Source organism: Gorilla gorilla, chromosome 4, assembly GCF_029281585.2.
Source record: "Gorilla gorilla gorilla isolate KB3781 chromosome 4, NHGRI_mGorGor1-v2.1_pri, whole genome shotgun sequence".
Classification (NCBI taxonomy): Eukaryota; Metazoa; Chordata; class Mammalia; order Primates; family Hominidae; genus Gorilla; species Gorilla gorilla.
Window position 1 is genome coordinate 126,175,961 of NC_073228.2, and position 21,034 is coordinate 126,196,994.

The window sequence follows — 21,034 nt, forward strand, 5'->3', positions numbered from 1 at the left end:
AAGGTTACCATAAATGCTTCCACAACCCCTGATTTCATTTCGGAAATAAGGAAAGAAGTAGTCACCACTGCAGGCGTTGCTTACGCCTCATCCAGCAGCCTCCCACCCCCAATCCCTCAACAATTAAGAGACAATAAAAGTAAAGTTAATATTACTGTAGGGCCATTGGTACACTGAAACGTCGTTGAATTAAAAAGTCTTTATTTCAGCCCAACATCTTCTCCATCCACCCACACTTGAGCACAGAACATTCCAGGCAGGCAAAGCCACCCTTGCCCTCCTCTCCTTGGCCACGTCCTCAGGGGTGGGCGAGCTTCGGGGGGAGGGGTGGGGGTGAAGACTCCGTGCCAACGCAAAATACTCTGCCAAAAGGCTTCTCAGACATGAGTTTCCCAGAGCAATGCCCACCTTCCGTTCCCCGCCTTCCCGAGTCTCTTCTCCCAGTTTATGCTGGAACCCTGGAATGGTCTGGGGACCAATGAGATGGCAGCGGTTAACGCTTGGATCACGGTGAGGGGGCGATTTCCAGGGGGAGAGGCCAAGAAGCAAGGAAGGGGGTGGGGGGCAGGAGGAGAAAAGTGGGAAGCGGGGACAAAAAGTAGGCGGGGAGGAGAGGAGAGCCCCAGTTGGGGAAAAGCAACGGCAGTCGAGATAAAAAGAGCGAAAGGTAAAGAAAGAGCAGGTTCGTGGACAGGAGCCGGCGGGCAGGCCGGGGGATCCCTGGTGAGGAAGCGGCGAGGAAGGGGCGTGGGCCGAGCCGGGGGCGCCGCGGGGAGGGTCGCTGTCAGTCAGGCCGAGCGGGGCTCGCTGGCCTGGGGGCGGCCGCAGGGGCGCAGCGCAGCCTGAGGGCGCGGCGGCCTCGGCAGCCTCGGCAGTGGCAGTGGTGGCCGCGCCCCCGTACCCGGCCGGGCGCCCGCGCTGCGTTCCTTGTCCCCCAGCGCCGGCTTCGGGCCGCGACCGCCCAGGCTGCCCCCGCCCGCGCGCGCCCGTTGGGGGGCCCGGGGAGCGGCGCCCGCGGCCGGGCCGCATTGTGACGTAGCGGGGCCGCGGCAGCGCCTCCACCGCCCGCCTGCTTCGGCTAATGCTGTTCTGCTCCCGCCGCTGCGGTCCGTCGGTCGGTCAGTCAGTCCCTTCGCGCTCCTGAGCCGCTGGCGCGCCGGGCGCCCCGGGTGAGTCCAGGTCCCAAGCGGACGCCGCGGGGAGGCGGGAGGCGGGCAGCCGGCGGCTCAGCCTTTTCCAAGTTTGCACCAGGCGACCCCGGCGGGTGTCGCCCCGTGCTCCCCAAGCCCCGGGCCCCCTTTGTGCCGCGAGTCTCGGCTGCTCCGGGCAGCAGAGGCGCCTCTGCAGAAAGGGTTTGGGGGGGAGGTCTCTATAGTAACAGTAACAGTGGTGGCGGCAGCGGCTGCTTTACTGGGGAAAGGGGGAAACAACCCCCGCCTCGGTTTCCAAAGGATTGTTCTTTTCATTTGCCCGCCTCATGTGGTTCTTATTCTTGCTGTCACCCGGGATCTTATCGCAGGCAGGGATGGGCAGTTCCGCGGCTCGGAAAAGCTGAGATAAGGAGGGGCGAAGTAGTAGTAATCGCGACAGTACTAACAACGGTAATAATAGCTGTAGAAAAGGGACGTCTGGTGTTGCTGCCGCCCCTCGCTCATCAGCACCAGCTCCCCGACTGCCCTGTCCAGCCCGGGCTCCGCCAGCCTCCCTCTAGTGCTGTCCTGCGTCCCAGGCTGGTCCGCGTGGATTTCAGAGGGGAATGTTTCTCTCTTGGCCTTGTCTCTTGGCGATGACTTTCATCTGCAGGTGGTAAGTGTGGTGAACCCAATTTTAGCTAATTGTCAAAGGCCACATTTTGTTTATTTCATTTTTACGAAGAGAAAAGAGGGAAAATTATGAGCCATTACTGGCAGCCATACAGTTTCCACAGGAAATACTAGCATTCTTTGAGGAACACGCTACTGCTTGCAGCGAAGAAAGTCTTAGGAAACAAAAAGGCAACAGCATTGTTGCTCATTTTCAATGGACCGCTAGGAGGGGGGAAACGTGTTGTTTTTTCCTGTGGGAACGTTGCTTTCCTTGGGAAAGTTAATTAAGGAAGCATTACTGTCGGTGCCCCTTTTCACTTGCTGGAGGCAGGATCGGATTCCTCTTGGCTGTTACTGACAAGTGCCCATCAAAGAGCCCGGAGGACGGGAGAACTGCTGCAGGACAGTCTCGCCACACACCACGTGCCGTGGAGCCTGGCCAGGGTGCAGTTTGCAAAATGAAATAAGGGCTGTCTGGGGAGGTTTATGAGGATTACATGTGTGCACAGTATGTCAGTTCTCCAAGGTGTCACTCTAAACACGTAATTTTCAAGCACTACTTTCGTTGCTGAATCTGTAGGAAGGGAAAAACCTATTTTTCTTTTATGGAGCAGACATCCCAATTGGGAATGGGTTGAAATCTGTATTTCATTTGTACATATTGAAAATTTAAAAGGCAAAGAACAAGGTGTAGGAAAGCAGTATGCTAATGTGTACACATCTGGGAGAGAAAGTCTATTGACTGTTTCTGATGCATCTCAATGTTAAATTACATTCAGCATGGTTAGAGTACAAGGAGACACCTTTAAGGAGTCCTCAAGACTATTTGGAAGGTGCAGTATTTTGGTACTGATCGCGGAAGTCTCTCTGGAAAGGGAGTATTAACTGAGGATTACCCATAACTAAATATGTATGCATTAACAGGTCTGGAATCAGAAAGTAAAAGATAATGCTTCTCTTAAGGATCTTTTGGACACCTCAGTTAGAAATAAAATATAGCATGGGATTTTGAAAAGAAGGGGTATAATTTTGAATATAAATTTCATTTTCTCCGTAGCAAGCATTTCATGAAGAAAAGTTACAGATAGTAGATTTGAAATGATAATGCATTCATGAATTTGACGGTTACCATTTGTTGATATCCAAAAGGAAGTGACTAAAGCAAATGCATTTCTCTGTCTACTCTGTCACAACTTTGCTAATTCCAGACAGTTGTTCTGGTGCAGGTGTACAGTGGAAATGCAAGCCAAGAAACTTTGTGCGTGCTATTGTTTTGGAAGAAATTGTAGCAGTACTTTACTGCACTTAAGGGAAACCCACACAAACATCTAATACAAACAAATGATCTTTGATATTATCAGAAAAAGCCTGGAGCTGTTTTTCTTGCCAGATTTAAGGCATTTCTTGTCAAAAGAGGAAATCTCCCAAGGAGCAGGTGCATCATTATAGGAAACACAAGGGAATTTCTCTTTTAAATGCAAAATCTAATTGAATAGCAACAAGAGAATCAGTAACACTCTTAGAATAGAAGCTTTGTTTTTGGCAGTTTGTCAGGTTACAGTTGCAAACCACATAGGAGAAATATGTGTCTTGGGAGAAAAATGATATCCTGGTGAAAATCAAATAGTTGCTTCTGTGAAACTTTTACCCTTATATACTTATTTTCTTGTGCCAATTTGATTTATATGCAGATTCACTTGCAGGAAGTTATTTATGGAAAATGAATCAATAACTTGTTTGCCAGTATCATATGTACTATGCATGATTTTTCACTTTATAGATTAGGTAACTAGATTTTATATTTTATGGTTTGCATCTTAGCGGTTTTTTACATTTTTGAAATTAATGATCAAAATATGTGTTAAAATAATTTTTAATTGATAAGACTGATAGCTGGGCCCTGGGAAAGTACTAATTGATTCCTAAATAGTTATCGTGCATTTACTTTGTGCTTATTTGTAATACAGCAATTTAAAATCCATAGTCTTTTCGTAAGGAACATTTTCATAGGAGATGGGACCCATGGAAAATTAAATGATACAAAACATCGAAGAACACAGTTCATAATTGAGTGCCTAAGATGCTAAATAGTAATTGAAAAGGAATTCTGAGGAGAGAGTGATCAAAGTAGCTTAAATGTTATATCAGTTATTCTTTGCTGGATAACAAATCCCCACAAAATGCAGTTACTTAAAATTGCCACTATAGCTTATGATTCTGGTGGTCAGCAATTTGAGCTGGGCTCAGTGAGATGGTTCTTCTGCTATTCTTAGTTAGGTTCCCTCAGACGTTTTCAGTCTGCTGGTGGTATAATTGTGAATGGCTTTACTTATATGTCTGGCAGTTATCAGACTGTTGGCCAGGGTAACATAACAAGTGGCTGGGATGTACCTCCCATTCTCCAGCACACTCCCCTTGGCTTCTTTACATGGCAAATCAAATAGTGTTGTAAGAGCAGTAAAAGAACAACCTGCAATGCAAAAGCAACTTTAAAGCCTCACCTTGAATCACATTAGCTACTCTCCCATTAGCCATATCAAGTCAGAAGGTTACCCCAGATTCAAGGGGTATAGAAAGAGTCCACTTATGATGAGAAGGAGCTGCAAAAAATTAGAGCCAGTTTTTGTGATCTACTACATTTTTTAGGATACTTGTGTCTAGCAGATGTTTTCTGCTGAAAATAATATGTTAGGAGAGCATATTGGAGCCTGCTTAGCAATAGCCCAGGATTTAGGTTAAGTAATTGTCCAGTAAATCATTGTCCTGCAATTTTTTTTCTATAAACCCCAGGTAGAGGAAGTATGACACAATGATAATAAAATTTTAGTCATTTCCTTCTGACAGTGGTGTTGGGATGGTTTGGAGACAGGAGGCTGGTGGCAGGGTGAGCTGAGCATTGTTGAAAGTTGATGGTTTTGACAAAAATGGAGGCAGGAAAATTGGAAAGGGGTCGATCTGGGAGATCCCATATTTAGGATGAGGTGACTGATTATAGGGGGTTAGTAAAAGTAAAAAGTCGAAAGCATTCTGAAATTTAAAAAAACTTAAGTGACTAAAAGAATGTGCTTTTGTAAGAAATAAAAAAATCAATAAGTGATTTATTTGGGGGGAGGAGAAAAATTCAGTTCCAGAAATGTTGATTAAAAGAGATAAATTGAATGTGAAAGTACTTTATAAGCTGCAGAGTAGGCTATGAATGTTAGCTATTGTTTAGTGTTTAAATCACAGTGCACTATTGTATATAGTTAAGTTTCTTTATGTGTATATCAACAGAAAACAAAATACAACCTCAGGGATTCCCTAAGATGTCAAAGGGAAGTCAGAACCACTACTCTCAGGATGGAAACAGAAATTACCTGGGGAGTAGAACTGATGTGCTTTCTCCAAGGCACAGCTGAAGGTCTGCTCTTAGAATGCTCTTCCCTTAAACTAAGCATACCAGGCAAGAGAACACCTTTGACTTAATTTGAGTGGCATGCACACTCCTGAGCCAGTAGCACTGACTGACAGCCACACCAGGTCAGCACACAATGCAAAGTGGGTGGGTTCACCCTTAAAGGACACTGGAGCACTGCTGTCAGAAGTGGAGATGGAAATAGGGTGACAAGACCAACAAATGCTCACCACAGATGAACACTTGAAGATTTATTTCGGCCTAGCCATGGGGAAGCAAGAGGTAAGAAGGCAGGAGGTGACAACTTAGGCATATTTCCATAGAGTGTAGATGCATGAATAATAGTTGAACCCATGCTTGTGGTGGAGTTTTCTCATGGAAAATAAAGAAAAGACGGTCTGGCACAATGCCTCATCCAGACTCCTTCATAAACATTAATGGATGTTTAATAGAAGGGAGAAGAATTCTAAACATGTTCTGTTCTGCCTTTCACCTAAAAGCTCATGCAAGGTGCTGTTTCTTCAGCCTCATTTTATGGCCAGACTGAAATTCAGGTGGTGCCCTTACCACAAAGTGCAGCTGCTGGGCCAGACAGAAACACCTGGCCTCTCCAACTTCACACAATTAGTCTGAACAGCATACACAGCTGCTCTTTATGGAACGACCTTGGATGGACCAGCTCAAACCAAAGAATACGTTTTTATCATTTTTACTGCACAAGTCTAAAACCCCTGAAGACACTCAATAAATGTTAATTGAACGAGTGGATGTGCCATTATCTCGTGCAGTAACGTTTTTTAAAACGATCTGGTCTGGCTTTTCATTATTAAGTGTAGAGTTTGCTATAAAGTCCCTAAGTGCCTTTTGTAGACTTAAATGTTTTAAGGTACTCTTGTCACAGTAATGTAGGTTTTTTAAATCCACCACTCATAAAAATAAACTATTTTTCCTTTATTGAGACACAGTTGTCTTTCATCCTTGTGTTTGTCAGGACACTTGGTTGCAAATCACAGAAATCCAGTTTATACTTGCTCAAGTAGGAAAGGGCATATACTGGCTATTGTAAAGGAAAAGTTCAGAAAGAATCCAATTCTGATTTCCTCTTTTCTTCATGGTGGCAAAATTTTCATCTGCAGCTTTAGGCTTAACTCCTGAGAAAAAGAGAATTCAGGATTAACTTTAATTAGACCACTTTGATCACATGCATATGCTTGAACCAGACCCTATGGCCGGAGATTTGGACCATGCCACTTGACTCAGCTTTGATTATGAGCCCAGTCCTGGAGGCTTTTGGAAGGGGAGAGTGGTATGTGTGACGGCAGGTGGGAAGGAGTGTATGGGAGTGAAGGAAGTACATGGCAGACTAGTCAGCAAAACTCTTCTAAACCATATAACCTGAGAGCAGGGAAGGGGTAGTTTTTAAAAGGAAATATTGAAAAGAAGAGATAGGAGATGCTGTGCATGCAGAAACAGCAGATATCTATTAAATACTATAATACCTGTTTTCCCTGACAGGCATATCATCCTCTCACTACACCTCCAAGCCAGAGACCTGGGAATGATCTCGATCTGACCTTCTCCCTTTCTTCCTCCACCTAATCAGTCACCAAGACCTCCTGCTCCACTTCCTTTCATGTTTCACTCTTCCCAAGTCACCTCTACAAATGCTGCCTTCAGTCTCAGCTTTCAATCCATCCTCCTCACCGCTGCCTGCTTGCTCTTTCTAAAGAATAGATAAAATTGAATTATATAACTCCCTGCTAAGAACCATTCCAAACCTTGTCATAGTCCTGGAGAAAAGTACAGGCTCCTACCATGAATTCCAAGATTCTCTCTGAGGTGAGTCCTGCCTCCTCCTGTGGGTGCAGGGGATGGGTAGGTGCTGGTATGTTCAGCAACGCCTTCTTCTAGCTGCCTATATTATCCCCATGCTTAAATGCTTCATTGCGTGTGCTTTTACATGGGCTGTTGTCTCTGTGGAATATTGTTTCTTCTTTCTCAAACTATGAACTATTAAACGTTTACTTATCCTTCCAAACTCATCTCAAGTGTTGCTTTTTCAAGAAGCCTCTGCTGAACATCCCCTCCCAGCCTCTCCCCACATCACACTTTTTCCTGTGGTACGTATGGCCTTGGATATACATGTCTGTCTCCCTCTGTAGACTAAATGTCTTGAGAGCTGGACTTACTTCCTTATCTTTGCACATCCTGTGCTCAGTACAGTGCCTTGCCCACCATGTATCTCAAAAATTTTTAAATAAATGAAAGAAAAATGTGCGTTGAATCATTCATCTTTCATTTTTTCAGGTGACTTTCTTTAGGTATATTCTATTTCCTTTAAATTGATTTTCACATTTGCCTCTTAGGATAGTGGGACATGAAGACAGATTCTCTTTGAAGCTGCTGCTCAGACACTTTTTCAACTGTTTTCTCAATGGTTTATGTACTTGTTTATTACTTGGTCACTAATAACAACCTTAAGGAGGAGGCTGGAAAATATCAGTGACCCAGAGTAAATCTCCAGGCTAAAATCTATGGGTCAGAGACCAGATAAGGAATCATTTTCCCCCTATCATCAGAGAGGATATTTAATAATTAATATTTATGAGGCACTCTGTTTTGAGTACTTACAAGATGCCTTACAATTACTTTCTTATTTAGTTCTCACAGCAGCCCTAGGAAGGAGGCGTCACTGTTATCATCTTTTTTTTTTTTTTTTTAACAGATGAGGAAACAAAGATTTAGAGATTTGAAGCAGTTTGTCTGCCACTAAGCTCCTTCTTCCTGGCGACTGCCAAGCGGCCAGACACTCACCTGGGTTGTTGAGGCGTAGAATAAAGCTTTGATTGGGCTCTTCCCATTCATCTGTTATTTTTTGTTGTTGTTGTTTTTCTTCTAAGATGAGTAACCATCATCTTGAGAATAAAACATTATAGCTGCCTTCTTTGGTCATCAATCCTATAAAAAAAAAACTATGGAAAAAGGTGTATTTAAAGAGGTAAGGGCTCCAGTACTATTGTTGAAATTAAGATCAGTTTCTTACTTATAAATTCCAGTCATCTTCCTGTGATACTGCTGCTGCCAGAAAATAAAAGCGTCTTATGGAAGGAAGTTGTACTGCTGCATATAAAATGCAGACCTCTTGAGGAGGCACAGAAAAGCTTGGTTTTGAGAGTCATTCACAGAGCTATTCCATAGGTAAATAGAAGGAGCTAAACACTTTGGAAGCCACAGAAGCTCAATAGTTCTTAAACTGTCTTCAGTCTGAGAGCCTTAAGAGCATCACATGAAAGCTATGGATTCTTTCCTTGAAGAGAAAAGATGTCCACACATACCCCACTTTGTATTTAATTTTAGGGATTTCAAGGATCCATTGAATCTCATCTGTGGATTTCCTGGGACTCCTTGGACTCCAGGTTAAAAAATCTGTTTTAAAAGCTGATGCAGAAGGAAGATATTAGCCATTGTTGAATGTTTACTGTGTTTGACATGTAACCATTTATTCAGTGTTTACCGGATGCCAGCCCTTTTTGAAAGGTACATTATAGCTAAGCCATGCATTATGAGTCCAGTTTTAAGCCATGGAGGAGAACGAGGTTCAGAGAGGGAACTTATAGTCTCCCACTGGGCAAGTACTGAGAATAGAATTAAACACAGAACCCAGGTTTGTATCACCACTACTTCATGCTGCTTCTGCACTCATTCATGCAACCAAATGAAGCTTAAGACTTGTGCCACTGAAATTTGGATCCTCTGTTGGTCCTGACTTCCCTCAGCCTTCAGCTTCTCTTGTTGAAAGTAAGTTAAGTGGCTGCTTCTGCCACAAGAGCTTCCTGGAATGTGTCCAGTGCAAGAGCAGTCAAGGGCTGGGAAGGTCTCACCTCACTCTCCTCCTTCACCTGTGACAGTGTTTTCACAGTGGGACAGATGACATCATTAGAGTGACAGCACTACTGGTTTGATCATCTCTAGGTAAGTTTCTACTTCTTACTCATTTCTGAGTACAGTTTGCACACTTGGAAACTTTAACTTAACAGATGCTCAACAGCAAAAATGACTGCAGATTCTCCATGTGACCCCTCTTCCACAGATATTTATTGAGGCCTGTATTCTGGGTTCTGTCCTCTAAGTTGCGGTCACAGCAGTGAGCAGACAGATGTGGGTCCTGAGCTCATGGTATTTATAGCTAGCTTATATCTAGCTAGGAAGGGGGCTAATAAATAATTGAAATAAAGCATGGTAAGTTTTATGAAAAAGGAAGTATCAAGAATTTATTCTATTCAAGTTTCTTCATTCTTTTCAGCTTAAAAACTCTGATCACAAAACATTGTATGTTTCTCCAGCCCTTTCTTCCCCCAGGATGTTTAGAGTGCTTCAGGTTTCCGAAAACTTAGTTGACAGAGTCAGGGGGATATGCAGGCCAAGCAGTTAATCTCAGTCCCCCCTTTGCAGATGAGAAGGCAACAGTGACCAAATGACTTAACCACAGATGGAGTGAAGACAGGGGTAACTGGTTGGTCTGGTCCCCAGTAGAGCATTGCTCACTATAAACCACAAGCTGCTTCTAATTTATTTGAGATGTTATTATTGTGGCCTTTATGTTCTGGTCTCTCTTGCTGCAAATGAGTCCGGCAGGCAAGCACAACTCAGAAAGCAAATTCACCTTCTTTGTAGCCCTTGATGGGTCGGTCCCCCTGTTGTCTCTTTCTCATTCCATAGGCATTTCCCCCTCTCACCCTCTTGCCCTGAGACCGCCTCCCCAGGTTTTCTCCTGAAGCATTGTCTTGTGACTGCACCAACCTACACTGGCAGATAGAAATGTAATAGGATCCATGAATGGGAGCCATGCAGGCAATTTCATATTTTATAGCAGGCGCGCTTAAAAAAGTAAAAGGGAACAGGTGACATCAATTTTAATAATATATCTTACCCAATATAGCCAAAATGGTAGCATTTCCGTATGTAATCCGTATAAAAAATCATTAACCAAGTACCTTACATTCTTTTTTTCCCATATTACATCTTTGAAATTTGGTGTATGTTTTTTACTTACCTCAATTCAGAATGGCCACATTCCAATGTGGCCACAGGTGGCTGGTGACCCCTGCAGTGGACTTCAGGCTTGGACTCTGAGGAGACCCTGGGATGCCTAAGGCAGACTTAGTGACCACCTCCTCAGCCTCCCTCGACACTTAGCTCAGATCTTTATTGCTGCTCCAATAGAAGGTTCACAAGGTTGTTTTCTCAAACCTGGGTTCTTGAGGGAAGGGAATATGTCTTTGTCATCTTTCTATCACTCGTGTAGAGTGCAGTGTTTAGAAAGCCCACCGTTGGCAGTGGGTACATGGTGAATCATTAATGAACAAAGGAGAGATAACTGTAACTCCAGGAGTTGAAGGGCTTGGTATATGGAGGCTTACCTGTCCAACCCCTGCTCCCTGGCTCTGTTCCCCCATCTCAGGGGCTCCTGTTTCAATCTCCCATCTTTGTCCAGTGCTGCAGAACCACATTGGAGTCAGATTGAATGGACAGGAGGCATCTCCAGTCACACATCTAGGCTTCTAACCTAGAATTGTATTGAGACTGTATACACCTTGTTTAGTTTTTGTTTCACCTCTTTTAATACCAAATACTAGAAGAACTTATAAGCAGTCTAGTATGTGAAATCATAAGTCTTATTCAACAGCATGGAAAAAAAAAAACAACAAAAAAACAGGACAGACCAAACGCAAAAACAAAAACTCATCCAGTGAACAAGCCTCCTGTTGAGATTGCAAACAAGGCCAACTGACATATACAGAACATTAAATATACAAGAGAAGAGTAGCCTGCATCAGGGAGCTGTTAGAGTCATCACGATGAACTTTCTGTTTCCAGTGGTTTTAGAGTCATCACTACTCCCTCTGAGAGAACTGGAGATTTATATCCTATGTCAATTTGCCTTTGCACATGCAGTATTTAAATTTTGCAAGTGCTCCTAACCAACTAATGTGCATGTTAGCTTATCTACTTTACCCCCAAAGATAAGTGTCACTTCAAATAATTCATATAACCCAATCTAAAAGATTGGTACTTCCATAAAACCATACTAACCACATATTCAAATAAATTCAAAGTTTGAAAATGGAGGGAAATATGTTTGATCTGTTAAGTCATATAAACATTTTTAAAAGGGATTTTTATGTCAGAAAACAGCACGGTTACCTCAGGCCCACTTAAAGAGTACGTTGGACTGGAAAGTTGAATAAGGTCTAACCTCAGTTTTACCATTGATCACCAGTTTCAACCTGGAGAGCTCATTGACCTGCTTTGAGTTTTTGTTTCTGAGTGCATACAGGAAAAATAAATCCTGCTGTCACACACTATGTTTTAGGAGGATGAATGAAGTCTAGAAAATGTTTTAAACAATTCCTCAAAAAAGATATTTGGAACAGTTTGAGGGTGAGGTAGCTTGCCAATATTTCCACAAAGTAAAATCTTAAAAATAATAGCATACATTCTATAGCAGATAACTAAACATTAGTCATGTTTAAGTAATTTGATGATCTTGTCTTTACTAAGACAAGGACACTTCAAAATAGAGTTTTGCATCTGTTGGCTACAGTTTTGGGAATGCTGCTTTCATTTGGGATTCTTAAAAAAGAATTCGTGCCTCTTTGCAACTAAAATATATTTCTTCAAAGATGACGGCTCTGGTGTTCTGTGTTGGTGTAATTGAAAACCTATAAAAAGGCTGAGAGCTACTTTTGAATTGGCTCAGTGAACTTGGACTGGATTTGTCGAAGTGGTGAAAGGTTTAAAAGAATTTTCATAAATGAGGTCTCCAAGCTGTGTTTTAACCATAGAATTCCAATGAACTCCAAGGCCCATGAACTCGGGCAACAGCGCCTCAGAGAAGAGCAGTCATATCAAGATGAAAATAAGTGATTCATTTTCATTCCCCACGTTCTGCAGATGTAAGCACACTTAGCCACTGATAATCATAATTTAGCAGTACTGTCGTGCACTAAAAATACAATTTAAAAGTCTAATCTTTAATTAAGTTGAGTACTCACAGATTAACGTGGTTACAAATCTTGGGCACTGGATGTAGTACAGTGTTTACTCCTGTTGCTAGGAAATACAGCAGAGCTATTTGAAAGTTACAGATTGATTTGGTGAGAAGGATGTGAGCCTCTCCCAGCAACAGACTTGCTCATTGCTTCTCTCTTATGTAATGTATGTAAATGCATTTCATGCCGTGGAAGTCCTGTGCATTCAAAGCTTTTGTTGCCAATGGAAGCACAGGTGTGTGCACCTAAGTCAACGTTCAGAGGATATTTGAAAAAGTGGTCTTACCTAGAACTCCTGGATAAAATAAGCATCACGATGTGTATTTGAGTTTTCAGTGAAATGAAGTTTTCTATTTTTTAGAGTTACCAAGAAAATAGAGTGTTCTTTAAAATCTAATTATCGTGAGGCTAATTGATGGCTTTGCATTCCTGCCATTAGTGGGAAGCTGTCAAATTAGTACAGAAATTCGATCCAGGTTGATGGTTTTCCAAAATTATTAAAATGTGCATGTAGGAAACCAACTCTGCTTTACTTTTCTTTCTCTTCCCCCCGCCAATTCCCTCCCTGCTTTGGCAAACCTTGTTGCGTGACACATCGTACAACAGTTTTTAAAAATGCAAAGATGATTCTTACACAGCATGAAAGGGAGTAGCTACATGTCAGTTCACTTGCCTTGTCCCTGAATAAGATGAAAGGTTGCTATGTGCTATTTTAGTCAGGACCAGGTGTGAAAGAGTGGCCTCCCCAAGCTCAAAAACATGACTAAGAAAAAACCCACAGGGAAAAATTTCTATTTGATCTATTTGAGGCAGGCCCTTGCACAAAGGGACTGGTATTTCAAAGCAGGGTCCTTCCTAAGAGATGGAAAAATAGCAGAATACTTAATTGTCTCAAGGAACAAAATCAGGAGTAGGATGACTTGTGCTTATTGTGAAATTATATCCTACATCCAAGCTTAGAACAACCTGGATAGAATTAGGGAAGGGTCCTGCTGGGGACCAGGATCACCACTCTACTCCAGCATGCGTGCTCATGACCTCTCAGTAATTAACACACTTTTACTTGCCCTGTGGATAATTATTGACTAATTCCTGTAGAAAGCCAGTTGTTGATTTTGGTATGAATTGTTTTCTCAATGTATATGAGTATCTATCACAGTGTCTGGTATGTATTGTATGATCAGTATATGTCTGTGGAATAAATGAATCCTTCAACATGTCTAACAAGTAAATGTGTTCCTAATATAAGCTTTAAGGCTTATTCCATTGCAGCTAATAGAGGTTAGGGGCTTGTTTCACAAAAGATATCATGTTACCTGTTATTTACAGTGAGAACATCTATCTGAGGCAAGGTGCTGTCAAACAAGTAGGCAAAATGCCATGTGATGGAAGATTTCACTGCTCAGCCACTAGAAGTAATTGGTGATGGAATTGTAAGATGTTTAAGACCTACCATTACAGAACATTTGATTCTAGAAGGGAATTTGGAGCTTTGACAATAATGAGATGGAAAAGTAAGATAAAACTGGCACATGGATTACAAGTTTCTTAAGGGTATTCTAGTCATTCCCCCTATCTCCCAAAACACCTGACAGCATAGAAATGACATGGGATCGAGGTGGTGGAAACGAGGCAGAATAACATAATAACTGATTATGAGCATGGGCTTGAACCTCAGAGCAAGGTCTGGCTCAGTGGCTTACTGTGTGTGATTTGGAACAGCGTATTGAACCCCTCAGTATTTTGATATGGTTTCTTCCCTTTTTTTATCAACAAATATCTATTGATTATCTCATTTATTCAAGGCAAGTTTGGGACACTTGGGATAAAATAAGAATAGTAGATTATCAGATCCATTCTCCCTTTCTCCACCTGCTCTGTGTGATAAGATGGCTGGCCAGCCTTATGGAATCCAATCAGCAGGCTCCCTTGTTCTCTGGCTTCCGGTTGGGTTTGGCCAATGGGGTGGATCAGCAAAAGATTAACAAACAGGTAGGGAGGGAGAGGTTTGGGTATTTTATTCCCTGGGCTCCCATCTTACCAGATCACCTCTCTCTACTACAAGGCACATGTGCTTACAGGCAGCTGTCTCCCTATGGCTATTCTCTGGGTCCCAGTAACTGTGCCCTCCCCAAGCAACTTCAAGCTGATAACTGCTCCCTTTTAGTCTTACTAGCTCAGAGTACTACATCATTGCTTGCAGTTTCTCTAAACCTTGGCCACAGCTTTGCAAATGCCCTTTTTACTAAACAACTCTCAAATTGCACTTGAGTATGCCATCTATTTTCTTTGGGGAACCTGACTGACACAGTGATTACCCATCTCAGAGGACACTGTAAGAATGGCATGATTTATCAGGAATTTAGTATAACTATTAGCTCTTACTATGCATTCAACAAAGGATTATTGTCATCATTAGCTTTTTTATTTTTTTACAAAGTATTGTTCGCAATATTTTTGCATTCTTTAATTTTTTTTGAGATGGGGAAAAATGAAACAGAGGTCAAGGGCTAAGGTCACACAGTGCTTCAGTGGCAGAACTAAAAATTGAAGTGAGGGTTTCCTATCTTGTTTCTTTGCATGGCGTAACAGTTACAACATGTCTGGAAGAGAAAGTTGCAGCTTCAAAGTTAAGTAAATTAAAACATAACCTAATTGGGATAATTGGGTATGCTTAAACTAATAAACTCTATTTGTGACCACTGAATAATAATTGGGGTGAAATATTGACGGCTCAGCATCTTCAACTTAATTACTGTAAGGGCTGAGGCTAAGCATTTTCACATTTATATCCTCCTGGTAGTTTCAAGACAGATGATCCTTAGGAATGAATTTCTTGTAGGCTCTTGAGGGAAGATCTGTTTATAAGCAACACTGAATAGGAGACCAGCATTCTAATGCTTGTGTAGTTGGTTTTTCTACTCATACACATTTGTCTGACTTCTGTCTTAGAGCTCTCATTCATAAGCCACATAAAGTAGGTCACTCTGTGATATTTAGAGTCATCTCATCTATAACTTATAGTACACTCATTAACCTGTTTTTCAAGAATGAAAACTAACAAATTCCCTAAAGAAGTAGTGGTCATCTTGAAAAACAAAACATACTACTACAACTTCTTTCCATTTGATAATAAATTTGTCATAGTTATTGAAATTTCAAACCTCATGAGTGTATCTTTCACTGCCTTGGAAAAATTGTCCAAGTATTCTCTTATAGAATAGAGAGAAAGGGAACTTCAGAAATGTCTCTTTTTTTTTTTTTTTTTTTTTTTTTTACAATTAAGTAGAGTCAAGGGAGGAATAGCAATTTGCAAGGTCTTTTGATGTCAGCCCAAATAAGGATTTATAGATTGTCCCTTCTGTGTAAGGAGCTGAGTAGACAAAAACAAATATCTTGTTGCCAGAAGAGCTCATGCTTCTAGAAGGAATTATTTTCATTTAAACATTTGGGTCTCCCTCTCACTTTTATAAACATCTTATTTAAGGCCAACTCCAGGTGGAAGTCCTGCCTTCTGTCTTTATAAAGAAAATGCTTTCATAGAGTGGACACTTAACATGTATAAACTTTCTCAACTATGTATGTATGTATGTATGTATGTATGTATGTATGTATGTATGTATTGCCTTTGAATTATCCTTTCTGGAGGAGATACTAGATCAAAGTACCATAATGATCTCCCAGTTGATCCAAGTGAAATCTCCTTTTGTTTGTTCCAGACCTCTACTTCTGTTTAGATTTCATTTCTTTTTATTTTTTGCCTCAAGTGAAATAAAGTCCAATTTTTATTGAGAGGAACTAGTGTATTCCTAGTCATTACTATTCTAAATGATTTCACTGTTTTCGCCACATCAGTTGTGTTGACATGAGTACCAATAATGTGGTAATAAAGTTCCTAATGGATCATACTGGAAATATCACGTTATACCCAAGAACCTTCCTTGGCTGCTTGCCAAACAGAAGTAGGCATAGGTTCTTTAGAGTAATTGATGATGTTTGCAGATGGAGGACACATTATTTCAGGCAGTCATTCTATAAATATGCGCTGGTACTGTATGGTTTGGCTCTGTGTCCCCTCCCAAATCTCATCTTGAATTGTAATCCCTACATGTCAATGGCGGGGCCTGGTAGGAGGTGACTGGATCACAGGGGCAGTATCCCCCATGTTGTTCTCATAATAGTGAGGGAGTCCACACGAAATCTGGTGGTTTAAAAGTGGCAGTTGCCCCTGAGCTCTTTCTCTCTCCTGTCACCTTGTGAAGAAGGTACTTGCTTCCCCTTTGCCTTCCACCATGATTATAAGTTTCCTGAGGCCTTCCCAGTCATGTGGAACTGTGAGTCAATTAAACCTCTTCCCTTTATAAAGTACCCAGTCTCAGGTAGTTCTTACAGCAGTGTGAAAACGGACTTATATAGGTACATTTCTTTGTGTGTATGCAGTCTTTTTCTTCTAGCTAATTTCTGTCTGGTGGAGAAGAAACATTTGTATATCAGTAGTGGAGGCATGTGCCAAGTGCTATAGTCAGAAGGAGAGAGGGAACTATGATCTCCATGTGAAATGGGGAGGAAGATGGTTAGATTTTCAAAGGCATCACAGGAAAAGTCTCATGTGATTTAGAGTTAAAGGCCAAGTGGGTATTCACTAGGCAGAAAATTTAGGGGACAGTGTTGGGATTAGACAGAACTTGGGAAACTACATATAAGTATTTTGATGTGACTTCACAGTAAAATGTATAGTACAGAGTATCAGAAGATAATGTTAAAAGGATAGTTCGAGCCAAGTCTTGATCTGTTTCCCATTGCAATAAGAGAAAGCTTATATATCTTTTTCAATGAATGTGATTAATAAATAATCCTATGTAGATTATGTCACTCATTCTCAAGGTTTATACTATCACCTGTGTTGGTGACTTCCAAATTTGTATTTCTAGTCCTGGGCTAGAGATCCTCTTTGTCTTCTGGCCATCAGCATTTTGATGTTTATCAGCTCTTGCAAAGTCTGCACCCGCAAAGTAAACTCATTACCTTCCCTTCAAAATCTTTGCTCTGTCCAAATTTCCTAGTTTGGTGAATAGCCCCAGCTTTCAAAAAATTATCCATAAATACTCCCTTCTCTTGAACCCTCTCAATATTTTCCAGTATCTAAACACGCAACAATTCTTGGCTTACTTATTTGTTAAATTGTTCTGAATATTATTGTCTCCTTTCCATCCCCATTTCTAGTAGTATCTTTTTTTTGGATTGTCATTATTTTCTCTTTCAATTACTGCAGCAACATCTTAACTGAATTCTACACCTTTCTGATCAGTTCTTGCTCCGTTAACACATTGATCTTTCTCAAATTGATCACATCAGTGATTTTGCTAGTAAATTTTTAGTAAGTCCTCACTTGCTTTAGTATAAAATCCTGAAACACTTAGCATGACATTTAAGCCCTTATGATTTGAGCCTTGCCCACTTGTCCAGCTTCATGGGACCCATGGCCAGTCCCTTACCCTTTTCTAGCCTTATTGAATAACTTGAAGATTCCTAAAATTTCCAAAGTTTGTTAGTCTTCTGGGTATTTTCCTGTTCCTGTTCCTGTTTCCATGCTTCTTACCCTGTCAGCTCATTTCTCTTAACCTCTGCCGTTACTCAAGTTGGGGTAAAGTGTTTCCACAATTGTATGCTGATAAATTATTTACTCTTTTCTGTCTCAGCTAGACTGCAGGCTCCTCAATGCCAGGCACCATGTTTCATTCATGTCTGCCACATTTTCAATGCTTAGCTTCATGTCTGGCACAGAATTATAGCAAAAATAATAGTGTTTACTGAGCACTTATTATATACTAGACAAGGTGCTAATTTGTTTACATACATTATTTCCTTTAAAGGAGAAGAAATCAGTCTATGCTTTGGAAAGGTAATGTGGCAAAAAAAAAAAAAAAAAGATTTGAGTACAAGATTTATTACAGGGAGTTCAATCAGGATTATTTCAGGAAAACAAATGAGAACTGAAAAGAGGTTAATTATTCATAATACTCCCTCTCTTGAACCTCCCGGTATCTCCCAATATCGAAACACTCAAAAAGCCTTGCCTTATTTAGATGTTAAATTGTTCTCAACTTTATTGTCTCCTTTCTATCCCCATTTCCAGTAGGGTAGGGGAAATAGAAATCAAGTGAAGAAAATTTATGATAGTAATTCATAAAGGTATTGAATGGACAGATAGATAAATGAAAAGACAGCCCAGCATATGTTTGTTAGAACTCACTGAGGAACTTATTTTAACTTACAAATCTGAATAACTTTGGTGCAAAAAACTTACTAAGATTAGAGGAGCAGAAACAGCTTATGTGTCCAAAAGCAGATATATCATGAGAGAGTAAAATAACATGGCTTTTAAAAATAGATATTTAAAATTATAAAGGTACATACAAATTATTAAGTTAGATTCAAAAGCAGTTTTCAAGTAAATATGGAAATATGTATTTTAGAATTACTCTCATCAAAATGGAACTTCAAGTGGAGTCATCATAAGCTTAGGAGTTGTCAATGGAGACTAACGGTTAAAAGTGTGGACCCTGGGATTACAGCACCTGATTTGAAGTCTAGCTCGGTCATTTGCTAGCTATAAGATGGGAGCAAATTGCTTAACCTCCAAAATGGAGATGCCTTCTTTGTTTTAAGGATTAAATGAAAAAAGAAAAGCATGTGCCACTATAACAGTGTGGGATATAGCAAGCACTCGATGAAGTATGGGCTTACCTCCGTGTACAACTTCATTTCTTAGCAATAGTGAGAAAGTGAGCACTTACGGCATTTGTACTTCAACTTATATTTTCACCTGGCTTTCATGTCTTGTAGATGTGTTATAACAGAAAATTTGCCTAGTTTTATATGAAAAATACAATTTTGCATACTAAAATTTACTTAAAGGAACTTTGCGTTGTGAGGGTACAGTCTAAGTGCCTTTGGTTTTCCCATATGATTCATGAAAAAATTTACTGAGATGAACAAATGTTAGTAGTAAGCCATCATTTAATTCAGCAGTCCCTAACCTTTTTGGCACCAGGGACTGGTCTCATGGAAGACAATTTTTCCATAGTTGTGGGAGGGGATAGTTTCAGGATGATTCAAGCGCATTACATTTATTGTACACTTTATTTCTATTATTATTACATTGTAATATATAATGAAATAATTGTACAACTCATCATAATGTAGAGTCAGTGGAAGCCCTGAGATTGTTTTCCTGCAACTAGATGGTCCCGTTGGTGGTGGTTGTTGAGTGGTTGATGGGAGACAGTGACAGATCATCAGACATTAGATTCTCACAAGGAGCGCACAACCTAGATCCCTCACATGTGCAGTTCGCAATAGGGTTCATGCTCCTATGAGAATCTAATGCCACTGCTGATCTGACGGGAGGTGGCGCTTGGGAAGTAATGCCAGCAGTGGGGAACAGGTGTAAACACAGAGGAAGCTTTGCTTGCTCACTGCTGTTCACCTTCTCCTGTGCAGCCTGGTTCCTAACAGGACTCAAACTGATGTCAGTCCATGGCCCAGGGATTGGGGACCCCCGATTTAATGCACACAATTTATTAAAAATATGGTCCCTAGTTAATTCCTGTGTGACGTGAAATCTCAAGTTCATTGGGTTTTAAATGTTCATTAAGCAGTCCCTTATACTATTCACTATTTTAGCTACTTAGTCAAACACCTTAACAGAAAGGCTCCTTAAAAATACAGTTTCCCAGAAGTTCAGAAGATATAATTAGTCTCTACATATTTTCAATGTACAAATATTGTGTCCTTATGGAGAATTACTTAAGAAATAAAAAAATACATATTCACTGATTTAATGACCGTCCTAGTTTTTTCAGGCCACTGTAACAAAATACCATAATCTGGGTAGCTTGTAAATAACAGAAAATTATTTCTCACATTTATTAGAGGCAGGGAAGTCCAAGATCAAGGCACCAGCAGATCTCATGTCAGGTGAGGGCCCACTTTCTAGTTCGTAGCTGCTGCCTTCTTCTGTGTCCTCACATGGTGGAAGGGGCAAGCCAGATATTTAATGTCTCCGCTTAATCCCGTATCATTCTCTGTAACTTCACTTTGCATTATTTTTTCATCATAGCACTTACCCTAACTTAACATGTCATGTTTATTTGTTTGCCTATTGTCTATCTCCCCCACCAAAATATTAGACGATACATGAAAGACTTTCTTTTTGCTTACTGATATATTCATCAAACCTAGCACAGTGCCTGGCCCATAGCAGAAATTCAGTAAATATTTGTTGAATGAGTAAGTGTACAGATACAAGCCTGCACTTAGTAAACAATCCTAAATAGGGAGTGCTGCCACATGAATGTGTTTTTTTGTAAACAGTGTTGGCTGATTAGAATGTGATACTTGTTGACTGAAAACACATAAAAAACTTGCAAGATGCAAAGATGCATCAATAGGAAAATTTTAAATCATTCTCCAACTCCAGACAATGATTTAACATTTTGGTGTGTTTTCTTCCTTTATGTATTTGATATCATAATGATGTGTCATCCTGGATATATTATTTTGTATCTTGCGTTTTCCCACTTAACAGTCAACCATCAGCATCTTTGTATATTTTTACAAAAATTTTTATAAAGACTTCTATTTACACATGGTGGAGTAAAGGTACATTTCTCCTTATCTCACTAAATAACAGAAATGAGGGGGAAAGAGAAGAAAATCCATGTGTAATGAAACAAGTCACTGGCAACAGCCCCAGAGCATATACCTTGAAGCATACCTGC

The 21,034-nt window shown here is 40.8% G+C and overlaps 1 protein-coding gene and 1 long non-coding RNA gene across 16 annotated transcripts in view; one reads left to right on the forward strand and one right to left on the reverse strand.

The window, feature by feature from the left end:
- Positions 1 to 237: 237 nt before the first annotated feature.
- SNCAIP (synuclein alpha interacting protein) overlaps positions 238 to 21,034 on the forward strand; it is a 152,702-nt gene continuing 131,905 nt past the window's right edge. For 6 of the 12 annotated variants that reach the window (XM_055386530.2, XM_055386537.2, XM_055386533.2 and 3 more), the window contains exon 1: positions 1,046 to 1,169. The gene's annotated coding sequence lies outside the window, so the exon portion shown is untranslated. Of the gene's footprint in view, positions 511 to 570; positions 724 to 911; positions 1,170 to 21,034 lie in introns of those variants that run through there. The other 6 variants (XM_055386543.2, XM_055386536.2, XM_055386540.2 and 3 more) reach the window with 6 other exon arrangements.
- Positions 6,130 to 13,676, reverse strand: LOC129533439 (uncharacterized). 4 transcript variants are annotated; one of them, XR_010133925.1, is made up of 6 exons: positions 13,568 to 13,676; positions 12,255 to 12,330; positions 10,620 to 10,765; positions 10,253 to 10,456; positions 8,014 to 8,157; positions 6,736 to 6,922 (listed from the first exon to the last, which is right to left on the reverse strand). It is a non-coding gene; the product is annotated as an uncharacterized lncRNA (long non-coding RNA). The 4 variants fall into 4 exon arrangements; XR_008679678.2 differs by lacking the exon at positions 6,736 to 6,922 and adding an exon at positions 6,130 to 6,350 and having other exon boundaries at positions 8,014 to 10,456; XR_008679677.2 differs by having other exon boundaries at positions 8,014 to 10,456.